The following is a 12,642-nucleotide window of genomic DNA, read 5'->3' on the forward strand; positions in this document are numbered from 1 at the left end:
TCTCTCTTTGTTTTTTAAATCACCTTTTCCTGTTTCACCGCCTCTCAGGCTCTGTCTTGGCCCTTACTCACCCACTCCCACACTGAGAACATAAGAACATAAGAACATTCCATACTGGGTCAGACCAAGGGTCCATCAAGCCCAGCATCCTGTTTCCAACAGAGGCCAAACCAGGCCACAAGAACCTGGCAAGTACCCAAAACCTAAGTCTATTCCATGTAACCATTGCTAATGGCAGTGGCTATTTTCTAAGTCAACTTAATTAATAGCAGGTAATGGACTTAAGAACTTATCCAATCCTTTTTTAAACACAGCTACAGTAACTGCACTAACCACATCCTCTGGCAACAAATTCCAGAGTTTAATTGTGTGTTGAATAAAAAAGAACTTTCTCCGATTAGTTTTAAATGTGCCACATGCTAACTTCATGGAGTGCCCCTTGGTCTTTCTACTATCCGAAAGAGTAAATAACCGATTCACATCTACCCGTTCTAGACCTCTCATGATTTTAAACACCTCTATCATATCCCCCCTGTCGTCTCTTCTCCAAGCTGAAAAGTCCTAATCTCTTTAGTCTTTCCTCATAGGGGAGTTGTTCCATTCCCCTTATCATTTTGGTAGCCCTTCTCTGTACCTTCTCCATCGCAATTATATCTTTTTTGAGATGCGGCGACCAGAATTGTACACAGTATTCAAGGTGCGGTCTCACCATGGAGCGATACAGAGGCATTATGACATTTTCCGTTTTATTCATCATTCCCTTTCTAATAATTCCCAACATTCTGTTTGCTTTTTTGACTGCCGCAGCACACTGAACAGACGATTTCAATGTGTTATCCACTATGATGCCTAGATCTCTTTCTTGGGCTGTAGCACCTAATATGGAACCCAACTTTGTGTAATTATAGCATGGGTTATTTTTCCCTATATGCACCACCTTGCACTTATCCACATTAAATTTCATCTGCCATTTGGATGCCCAATTTTCCAGTCTCACAAGGTCTTCCTGCAATTTATCACAATCTGCTTGTGATTTAACTACTCTGAACAATTTTGTGTCATCTGCAAATTTGATTATCTCACTCGTCGTATTTCTTTCCAGATCATTTATAAATATATTGAAAAGTAAGGGTCCCAATACAGATCCCTGAGGCACTCCACTGCCCACTCCCTTCCACTGAGAAAATTGTCCATTTAATCCTACTCTGTTTCCTGTCTTTTAGCCAGTTTGTAATCCATGAAAGGACATCGCCACCTATCCCATGACTTTTTACTTTTCCTAGAAGCCTCTCATGAGGAACTTTGTCAAACGCCTTCTGAAAATCCAAGTATACTATATCTATCGGTTCACCTTTATCCACATGTTTATTAACTCCTTCAAAAAAGTAAAGCAGATTTGTGAGGCAAGACTTGCCCTGGGTAAAGCCATGCTGACTTTGTTCCATTAAACCATGTCTTTCTATATTTTCTGTGATTTTGATGTTTAGAACACTTTCCACTATTTTTCCTGGCACTGAAGTCACAAGCATCACCGTGCCCTGGATTAATTTGTAAATGATTTAAATTCTAATACTGATTGTTCTGCATTGCTTTGCATTGCTTAAAAAAAAAGTGATTCATAAATCGGATATTTAACTTTACCCATCTAACTTACTTATCCAGATAAATAATCTATTTGAGACTTATCTGTCTATATTATACTGACCCAGATAGGTAGGGGATAACTCAGAACGAGTCTGAATAAGTGCTGCTGCTTAGCCGGATCAGTCAAAATTTATCCAGATAAATGTCTTTTTCAAAATGTATCCAGTTAATTAGCAACAAAGTTCCTTTTTGGCGAGATAAATCAGAATTTATCTGGATAAGTACAGTGCAACTGCTACACTTGTGTATTTTTACATCTAACTTTAAAAATACACGTGGAGATTTTACCTGCATAATTTACAGGCATTTCCCCCCTCCCCTCCCCCATCACACACACATAAGACGGGTTTCACGCGTGCGTCAGGAGATTATCTAGCATGTGCGTGCAATGAAATTACCGGTTTTACCAATTAGTCTACGCATGCTCCCAGTCCTTCTGCAGGTCATGGAGACCCTCCTGGCGCTTCAGCCTCAACTCCCCTCCCCCCCAGTCAGTATTTCTCTTTTTAAGAGGTTTATGATCATTTACTCTAGATACGGATCGGGTGTAAACATACGCGAGTAAGCAGCCAAATCTAAGTGCATAAATTGCTTATAAAATAGCATCTTACACGTGTAAATGTTGGCTCCGTCCCGAAACGCTCCGGCCCACCCTTTTACATGCGCGGATTTTTGCTGATTTTTATGAACACGAGTTTTGAAAATTCAGCTTTAAGACTGTAATGGGCCGATACAGTAAAGTCCGCGGCACACACACAGGCCGATACAGTAAAGTCCCGGCACACACACAGGCCGCTCTCCTGTGCGCGCGATTCAGTATGCAAATTAGTCCCGGTGGTAAAAATAGGTAAAAAGAGGCGCTAGGGCCACTAGCGCGACCCTAGCGCCTCTTTTTGGACCGGAGCGGCGGCTGTCAGCGGGTTTGACAGCCGACGCTCAATTTTGCCGGCATCGGTTCTCGAGCCCGCTGACAGCCACGGGTTCAGAAACAGGACGCCGGCAAAACTGAGCGTCCATTTTTCAACCCAACAGCCGCCGGCCCATTAAAAATTTCTGAAAGTAAAATGTGCGGCTTGGCTGCACATTTTCCTTTCTGAATTGCGCGGGAATACCTAATAGGGCCATCAACATGCATGCACGCTAGCACGTCGAAAACACGTGTCCAATCAAGGGTTAAGAGTGCGCTCTGTCGGAGCGCACTGTACTGTATCGGCCCGTAAGTTACCAGAGTTAACAGGAAAATCAGAAGCCATCCATGCTTAAATGTTGTGTGCATACAGCAAGGTTATTTTTCCTGTTTAAGGTATGGTAAGATTCACCTTCACTCTTCCCTTGCAATTTATTTCAAAAGTAATAAGGAACATTTCTGCACTCTCATTTGTCTAAGGAAATGTGTTTTCTTAAATATTTGCAAGTGATGCATTTCACTGGTAATGCTTTGATTCCAAGCTTGTCTGGCTTCCAGCTGGCTTACAGTTTTATGGGGGTAATCAGTCTGCCAAGTTTTTTCCGGTGTAAGGCATGTGTGGATTTTTTTTTTCAACATTTATAAAGTGGATGCTGTTATTGTACCCATCCTAGACTAAGGACCAGAATTAACAGTCGAGTCAAAAAGAGTGCCTAAAACCCGCTAGTCAATTTGCTCACACAGTTATGAAATAATACATTTTTTTTTCCTCAAGGTTCTGGTTTCCTGCAACTTCTGGAAGGGGGGGAGGAAAAAAAAATCCCCTAACAAAAATTTCTATAAAGGGGACTGTCCCGTGGCTCATGTGAGAGAGCGGGCTTTGATTTCTGAGGCTGGCTTGTGCTGCTTGGATTGGTCAGAGCTGTAGTGGTGGTGGGTGGTGGTGCAACAGGGCCGGTGTTCACAGAACAGCCCCCGGGGAGGGATTCTCTGCTATCGTGCAAAGCGACATCTCGGGTGCACGTGCACGGGATTCCGGAAGAAACCGCAGCCTCTGATCCCAGAAAAACAATTGTGTATTTGGACAAATTCTCTGTGGATTCATTTCTTTTCTTTTTTTTTTTTTTAAAGAAATTGCGCCACATTTACAGCTTTTAACAAAAGAAGAATAAAGTATTTTTTAAAAAATGAGCAGGCAAACTGATCTGCAGGTGTTTCCCTTGCTCCTTCAAGCTGCTGCTGCTCCTTTATAGTTTCCTTACCAAGGAAAGAAGCACAGATGCGTTAGACAAGATTCAGAGCGTCCTTAATCGTATGCACTGCTACAGTCCTCCCTGTACTGCCTGCCCTATCCTTCTTATTCCACTGCTTTTTTTTTTTTTTTTTAAATTACTCGGGTCAGGAGATGAAAGAGTTTCAAGATAATTTAATAAAGCCCTGGAAATTAAAGTCTCTGATTTGCTAAGGAAGTGGGTCTTAGATTGTTTCTTTACTTGACACCTAAAAAGCATGAGAGCATTTTTTTGTTAAAAAAAAAACCCCAATGTTTATTTTTTGCTATGACGCTCCTAATGGTCCAGCCGACTGCCTCATAGGCTCCTTCCTTCACATGCACTTGAAAAGATTTTTCTTGCCCCATGGCAAACATGGAAAAAAAAAAAAAATAATGCGTGCAAATCAAGCTGGCACACCGGAGAAGCAGGGCTACAAGCCAGCGCCCCGGCACGGCAGCACCTGGGAAGCACCAGGCGGATTAGGAGGACTCCTAGAGGGCAAGGACATTGGGGGCGGTGGCCCCAGTGCTCCCGCCGGCTCTCTGTGCGGCATCGTCCCCCTTCCCCCGGGTTCGGGAGAAGGAACTGGAGGCGGGCTGACACGGTCCAAAGGAATAGCGATTGGGGGAGGGGGGGGATTGGGATGGGGCTTAGTGCTGGAAGGAGGCAGAGCAATGGCGGTCAGGCCCCGTGCGTTGTGAACAGCCGCGTTGGCCGGGCAGCGTGGGCCAGGACGTCAGTGTCAGGAATCACAGGGTCATGCTGATGCTGCAGCATTTTGTATTTTATTATTTCTGACCTGCGCCCCGCTGTGTTCAGGGTGGGTTGTAACGACGTGCATAGTAACAAAAAAACAGAAATAAAATTACAAAAACGCACAGCAAGACGTAAATGTGCCAGGCGATAGTTTGTTATGCATGCACGAATATTATCAGCTGCATTCTGCAGGCCTTTACTATTTCAGGCCTGCTGGTTATTCAATGCTTCCTTTTAACGCCTTCTTAAAAGCCTTGATTTCCTTAATATTATGAATCTAAGTTCACTGGGCATTCCATATGATGGGGGCTGCAATGGGAAAAGCTCTCTCTCTGGTCTCTCGTGTAAAGAGGGGACGTCTGCTAGATTCTGCTTAGCAGATCAAAGAGCCTGATCAGGTGCCTACATTTATCCAAGGAATTCTGTTACTTATAACTACAGTATGGATGAGCATCGCTGTTTTATACTGAACTCGCCAGTGTTTCGGTAGCCGATGCCGTGCTTTCAGTACTGGAGTCATATGTTCATGGAATGATTTGTAATAGACGTAATGTGTTATCAGGAAGACCAATGCACAGGGAGTTACAGTAGTCAACACTGGTGATAAATCACTGACTGGACTACAATGCGAAAATTCATCGGCTCAAGCCTTGCTTTAAGGTGCTGTAATTTAGCAAAGGAAGATATGGCCACGGATTTAATATGCTGCCTCAGAGAACGTGATGAATCTAGCAGAACTCCTAAATTTTGTATGGATTTAGAGACCTTTATTTCATAGCCATCCAATAGGAGGAGTTTCTGTACTTGAAAAGCTGCTTAAAATCAGAATTTCTGTTGAACCAACATTGAACGACAGTCGATTATAGCTTAGCCAGCTTCTGATGGCTGATAGAGTGTCATAGAGTGACAAAGTTAACTGTGATCTGCTAAAATGATTTAAATGGGAAAAAGAACCATAAATCATCCATATAGACTTTGTAGGAAATGCTCAGTGTCGACAGCAATCTGCAGAGGGGTGAGAGATCAGTGTTAAACAAGGGCCGCCAAAATGGTGGAAATCTGTGTACCCCAGTGGAGATACTACACCAGGATAAAACTTCAGATTGTATTGAGATTTGCTGAGCTCTGTTGCGGAGATATGATTTACATCAGTCTAAGACCGTAGCTCCTATTCCAGCATCGGCAGGACGAGAGAGCAAAATATTATGATTCACCGTGTCGAAAGCTGCTGCAATATCGAGAATAATTAACATGTACTTTGTCCCAGAATCATATTCTTGGCGAACAGTGCCAATGCTGGAAAGGAGAGCCTCGGTACTGTGATTTTTACAGAATCCAAACTGATGCCGATATATATTGAATTATGATCAGCATCAGTGGCAGAGGACAAAGATCCCTAGCAGGGGCGGGTTGGCCTATCGGGGGAATCGGGCATCCCCCGGTGGGCCGGTCGCGCTAGTCACGTGGTCTGCCGAGCGCGGCCGTGACAGAGCCGCGCTCGGCAGACCACGTGGTATCTCCTGGGTGGCGAATCCCTGGGCCGGTCTTCATCGGGAATCCGTCGCTGATCCCTAGCACCTGCAACGGAGAGGAGAGGTGTGAGAGAGAGAGTGAGGGGGGGGTGTGTGTGGGGTGTGTGTGTGGGGGTGGGTGTGGTGTGTGGGGGGGTGTGTGTGTGGTGTGTGGGGGGGTGGTGTGTGTGTGTGGGGGGGTGTGTGTGTGTGGGGGGGGGTGTGGGTGTGGTGGGTGTGGGTGTGTGGGGGGTGGGGGGGTGTGGTGTGTGTGGGGGGGGTGTGTGGGGGTGGTGGGGGGTGTGTGTGTGGTGGGGGTGTGTGTGTGTGGGGGGGTGTGTGTGGGGGTGTGTTTGGGGGTTGGTGTGTGTGTGTATGTGTGTGGGTGTGTGTGTGTGTATGTGTGTGTACGGGGTGTGTGGTGTGTGTGTGTGTGTGTGTGGGCGTGTGTGTGTGTGTGTGTATGGTGTGGGGTGTGTGTGTGTGTATGTGTGTGGGGGTGTGGGTTGTGTGTGTGTGTGTGTGTGGGGGTGGGGGTGTGTGTGTGTGTGGGGGGGGGTGTGTGTGGGGGTGTATGTGTGTGGGGGTGTGTGTGTGTGTATGTGTGTGGGGGTGTGGGTGTGTATGTGTGGGGGGGTGTGGTTTCTGACATATGTCATTAGAAATGCATATACTGTTAATACCGTTAATTGTGCTTGGGGAGGTCCAGGGGTGCCTCTCTCTGTCTCTGCCTAAGGTGCCTAATACCATTCCAGCAGTCCTGAGCACCACACACTAACACTAGCCCCAGAAATGTGAATTTACTTTACTCCACCTACCCTTTTGGACTTGCAGTTCACTCAGAACCAAGACTAGGATCTGGCACCATGAGCTTTCATTTGCAACTACTCGGGAATGTTTCATCTATTTTATAGCCTGCTACCCCCCCCCCCCCCCCCCCCCCCCCCACATACCTAAGCCGGGTCATTTCATTGATGGTCTCGGGTCAGCGGCTATGAGCCCTGGATCCAGCCACTAGATGTCACCCTTGAGTACCATGATTTCCCCACCCCCCGGGGCTGTAAATGTTTCATTCAAAGCATCCCCAGCCAACCTGGGGAGCAGAAGACCCGAGAATTCAACTGGGGACCTTCTGCAGGCTCGTGCACAGCGAGCCAGCCTCACTAAAATAATTTTTTAAATTGTTGTTACTGCCTCTCTAACTACACTTGAAATATCTTAGCTCTTTTCAATTAAACTTGTATGAAATTACGCGTAATTCCTTTTATCCCTTTAGTGTAGATAAAATAATCATTACTTTTTAAAGCTCTTTCCAGTAACATCAATCTCTCGCTCATCACATAATGGTTTCATTGTCATTGCAATTATTAACTTGAAATGCTGCAGTTCATCTTAATCAATGCTCTACACACTGATTGCAAATATTGTAAGTCTCGGAGATCTAGTAAAGGATATCTGTTCCGGAACAGTCGGCGCGTGAATCTTCTATTTTGGGGAGGCTGAGTGGAGCTGGTGCCACGAGTATTTTCAGAGCCTAAACGCGAGAGACCAGCAACAGCCTGCGAGCTTTCAAAATCCTGGCAAGGTGCCGACGGGCTGGGACGCACTTCGGCGGCGGCAGGCAGGCGTACACACCCCCGACGGCAACAACGGTAAGGCAAAATCTCCTGGATTTAAAGCGCAGATGTGGAACAGCGGGGTGGGGGGTGGGCACAGGGCGGGGAGGAGTGGAGGGGAGATGGGACGGCAGTACCAGCAGCTCTGCTGCCAGCGGCCTTCCCACCCACCTCCAGTCTCTTACCTCTTCCTTAGCTCTGCTGCTGTAGCTTCCCCCCACCATGCATGGCCTTCATCCTGGAAGGGAGGGAACATGCACAGACTCAGTTTAACATTAGTTTTGCATCCTCTATCCTCCCATCCATGCTAAAAAAATAAATAAATAAAGCAAGGGTGCAGTAAAGCGTTAATGGAGACAGACACTCCCCCCCCCCCTTGACTCCTGTGTACATCTCAGGGCCTTTTGCTTTACCTCCTCACCAAACTCAGAAAAACCGACGGAAAATGACTGCTATCAAATCCTAGAGTAGCCATCTAGGAAACAGTGGGAGAATGCAAACCGCTACTGAAAAACCAAAATCTGTGCTAAGTTCTGATTGCCGTAAGACCCAGGGCTCGACTGAAATGGACGAAGGCGACGCTGATAGTTTTCACCTATCCCAATCCAAAAAAACCCCGAATCCACGGTGTTACAAAAGTTGACAGCAAATTGTTAATGAGACCTTCGTATATTTGAGCCCTAAATATTCTCTTAACAATGTTCCAAGAACAAATTTGATTTTGAACTGGAAAGCAAAGTGTTTGAAACCGCTCATTCAATTTCACCATTGGTCTCATAAATTGAATGAGCATTTTTAAACTCTTTGTGTACCAGCGAATATATGCTGCTCAAATATATGAAGGTCTCATTAACAACTTGTTGTCAACTGTTGTAAACACCATGGTTTACTTTTTTCTTGGATTACTATTCACCATTGGTAAATTTGGTTTGTTTTGACTGATCATTTCACCTGTCCCAATGGCTGTTCTTACAGGGGCAATATTCGTAAACATGCTGAGCAGGTAAGGTAACCAGCTCCAGCTTCCGTCAGTGAAGGCATTCCATCTTCTTAGGCTTCAGAACAGGGCCTTCTCAATGGTTATGCCTACCCTATGGAATAAGTTATCGTTGGTAGTAGGATAGTAAATGGAGTTAATGCATTTAGAAAGAAATTTAAAAAAAAACAAGTTAATGGTCTCATCTATGGAAAGAGAGGGGCTTGTCTTTCACCATGATTAATATGATGCACAGTATTGTAAATTGTATGAGGTGGAGTGAATATGTGTGTGTTGTTTGTTTTTATGGAAAAACATAGTTGAGATGTCAGAAATCAAACATTGTATAGAGTCCATTTTTTGAAGCTCGGCGTTTCGGAATGGAGCCGCCATCTTAAAACATCTTGACGAACCCTATGATTACAATAATTTGAGCAGTCTATTTCATATCACTTGGGTATTGAAGGGATATCCTTATAAGTGAATAGAATTGTACACATTGTTGTGTTTGGACATTTGCTCATTAATGAGGGTTTTCTCATTTACTCATTAATATTGGCATTTTACTCCATGTGGTTTTTTCTAAAAAAAATTGCTTTAGTGCTACCACAGTTATGTCCAGTTTTTTGCAGTAAAATGACGGTTTAAGCCAGATGAATCTTTTGAATATCAAATCCAGTGAGGAGAAACCTAAAGAAATGGAGGAAATAAATATACGAAGAGAAGAAAAAGCACATAAGCCAATGTTCTACTGCAGCAGTGCAGATGAAAGGAGGCTCAGTCAAGGATATGAATGACATATTGGAAGGCGATCAATCCAAGGACTGAGGAAATTGAGCAGTGTAAGTGATTTAAAAGATAAAGAGCGGTGTGCTGAAAGTGTGGTCTTTGATCATAAACTGCAGGTCTTACAGTTTTCTGAAAAGCTGACCGACCTTGAGGTTAATGTTGAGGCAGGACGTACATGTCATGGTACCCCCAAGGGCGCAGAGGACGCTAATGCGTTCATGCACTCAGGACCAGATTTTCCGCTAGCAGAGTAGGCCCCTGCCTAGGGGGCGCTACGCCGTCAGCACTCAGGATCTAGTTTTTCCTATCCAGTTTCCCTGCAAGGCGCTGCTCAGACGCTGCCGCGAAACAGAGTTCCAGTGGCCGGGCTCGGTGTACCCGTTAAAACCACGCTGCTTGTGGGTGCAGCGACAGTGTATGATAACAGCAGCAGCCGCGTCATCCTTCGACAGCACCTGATGCAGGCATGCAAGTGGGAATCACGCTGTGCACGCTGCTATAAGAATCATAAAGACTTTGGGATACATTTTCAAAGGGGGGGTGTTGTCTAATTTTGGGAGCTAGGCGTCTAAATCAGCTGCTTGGAAACCTGACTAGGACTGAGTTCCTAAAAATTTGGATCCTAAAAAGTGAGCAATGGTGGTGAGGGGCAGAGTTAGAGCGAGGAACAAAAGTTAGACACTTAGCTCTAATTATCAGCACTAGGCGCTTAATTTATATTCCTAACTCTAAGAAAATGAATTATACATCTAAACTTAGGATGCTATATTTTAGGCATCAAAATTTAAGGATCCTAAGTTTAGGAGAATTTTCAGCCGAAAATTCAGGACCCTAATAGGGAGATATATCAAGCCGCATTAGGGCTATAACGCATGTTAAACAGTGTATATTGCATGATAAACGCTGTATATTACACAATATTGCTCTATCGAAGCAATATCACACAATATTCACGATATTGTGTGTATTTTAGTCCAGATTCCCCCTCCCCATTACAATGAGCTGCTTCGCATGGCATTTGCATGCATGAATTTTGCAAATTGAAGGAAAGCAGCTCATGCACAACTAATCCTATGTAACTAAAATAACATGGCTGACTTAGAATTCTGTCAGCCATGTTATTTTATCAACAGCTTTTGGAAAATCGGTAATCTAATGCAGGAGCATCAAGGCCCTAATACAGGTAGCAAAGCTCCCACAGTGAATTTACATTGTGTTGTGGCTGAAACCTACATTGGCCCGAAAAGTTAAAAAATTTCACCAGGGTTTAACATGAACCCCCCCCCCTCTCTACCCAGGAGAGGGGGGGGGCCACCAATTGAGGTAGCTTCGCCAAAAAAAGTAAAAAAATAGATTTAATGAAAGGCTGAAGAGGTTAGGGCTGTTCAGCTTGGAGAAGAGACGGCTGAGGGGGGATATCATAGAGGTCTTTAAGATCATGAGAGGTCTTGAACGAGTAGATGTGACTCGGTTATTTACACTTTCGAATAATAGAAGGACTAGGGGGCATTCCATGAAGTTAGCAAGTAGCACATTTAAGACTAATCGGAGAAAATTCTTTTTCACTCAACGCACAATAAATCTCTGGAATTTGTTGCCAGAGGATGTGGTTAGTGCAGTTAGTGTAGCTGGGTTCAAAAAAGGTTTGGATAAGTTCTTGGAAGAGAAGTCCATTAACTGCTATTAATCAAGTTTACTTAGGGAATAGTCACTGCTATTAATTGCATCAGTAGCATGGGATCTTCTAGGTGTTTGGGTAATTGCCAGGTTCTTGTGGCCTGGTTTGGCCTCTGTTGGAAACAGGATGCTGGGCTTGATGGACCCGAAGGTCTGACCCAGCATGGCAATTTCTTATGTTCTTATGTTCTTATGTTTTACAGAATGATGACCCCCCCCCCCCAACCCCATCCACATAGATTAAAGCACCTTCAAGAGGCAGTCCCCCCACACTCCAGCCCCCCTTCCATTAAAAGCATTCAAAGGTAGTGTCCCCCCTAAACCCTCCCCAATCCCCGAGTCTTAAAAAAAAGTGGTGGTACAGTGAGGTCTGCCATCCCCCCTAGACCCCTCCTCCCACACCCCATCACCTAAAATAAAGTACTGGTGGTCAACAGTAGGGTCTAGGGCAGCCCCTAGCCTCAAGCCTGTCCCGCGCCATTTTCCAGCCACGTGGCCATTGTCTGGTCCCTGAACCTTGCCCCCGTCATGTGAAAAACGTCACCAACTGGACCAGGGAGCACCCCGTTCCCTTCCACTGACACCGATGCTTTGTTTTAGGTAATGGAGAGTGGAGGGGGGCCCCAGGCTGGGCCACTATATCACCACCAGTATTTTTCAAGACTTGGGGGTTGGGGGAAGGGGTGAGGGGGGAACACTTTGAATATTTTTAATGAAAAGAGAGGGGCGGGGGAGCAAATTCATGGGGTGCTTTAATTTAATTGGACGGGGATGTGATGGGGGAGGGATGCCGTCGCACAGAACATAAAGTCTGTTTTGGTTTTTTTTTTAACTTTTTTTGGCGGGGGCACCAATTGGGTGAGGGGGGAGGGTTCATGTTAGACCTCCGGAGACATTTTTTAATTTTTTTTCGGGCCAATTTAGGTTTCGGCTGCAGGTCTCTTTAAGGTGAGTGTGGCCTTGTGCATTGGGGGGCTGCCGTCGTGCCTCTGCCAAGTAGTTTTGTATTGCAGATTTTAGTGCGAGACAAAACAACGCGGCGATACTGCCGCAATATTTTGATAGGGAGGGGCAAAATATCAGGGGAATGCCTTCCCACCACAATATTGGGCCCTTCCCGTGATAAAACATCATGGTTTAATAATTCCAGGCCCAAGTTTGGCTGAAAACCCTTACTAAATTTAGGTCCCTAATTTAATTTTAAACCCCTAATTAAATGTTTAGTAGAATCTGAAATAATACCATTTTCCTCATTGATCACAGAAATAAAATCAGGGTCTCCTTCCCCCAGCCCTGCTTGTGCACTGACAGTTCCGGATAGATACTGTCCTGATTTATTGCCACAGAGGGATTTAATTTAGCAGTGATGTCTGAGCTCTCTCCAGGGTAAACGACTGCTGAGAGCGTACGCTGTGCATTAATAACATTTACCTTGGATAACTTGGAGGGGACAGAGCCAGTTTCCTTTATCAATTTGCAATTAATTAAACTT

The 12,642-nt window shown here is 45.0% G+C and overlaps 1 long non-coding RNA gene across 1 annotated transcript in view; it reads right to left on the bottom strand.

The window, feature by feature from the left end:
• The window catches only part of LOC115100110, a 72,553-nt gene that overhangs the window by 20,344 nt on the left and 39,567 nt on the right, over window positions 1-12,642 (bottom strand). The window lies entirely within an intron of this gene.

Source organism: Rhinatrema bivittatum, chromosome 10 (assembly GCF_901001135.1).
Source record: "Rhinatrema bivittatum chromosome 10, aRhiBiv1.1, whole genome shotgun sequence".
Taxonomy (NCBI): domain Eukaryota; kingdom Metazoa; phylum Chordata; class Amphibia; order Gymnophiona; family Rhinatrematidae; genus Rhinatrema; species Rhinatrema bivittatum.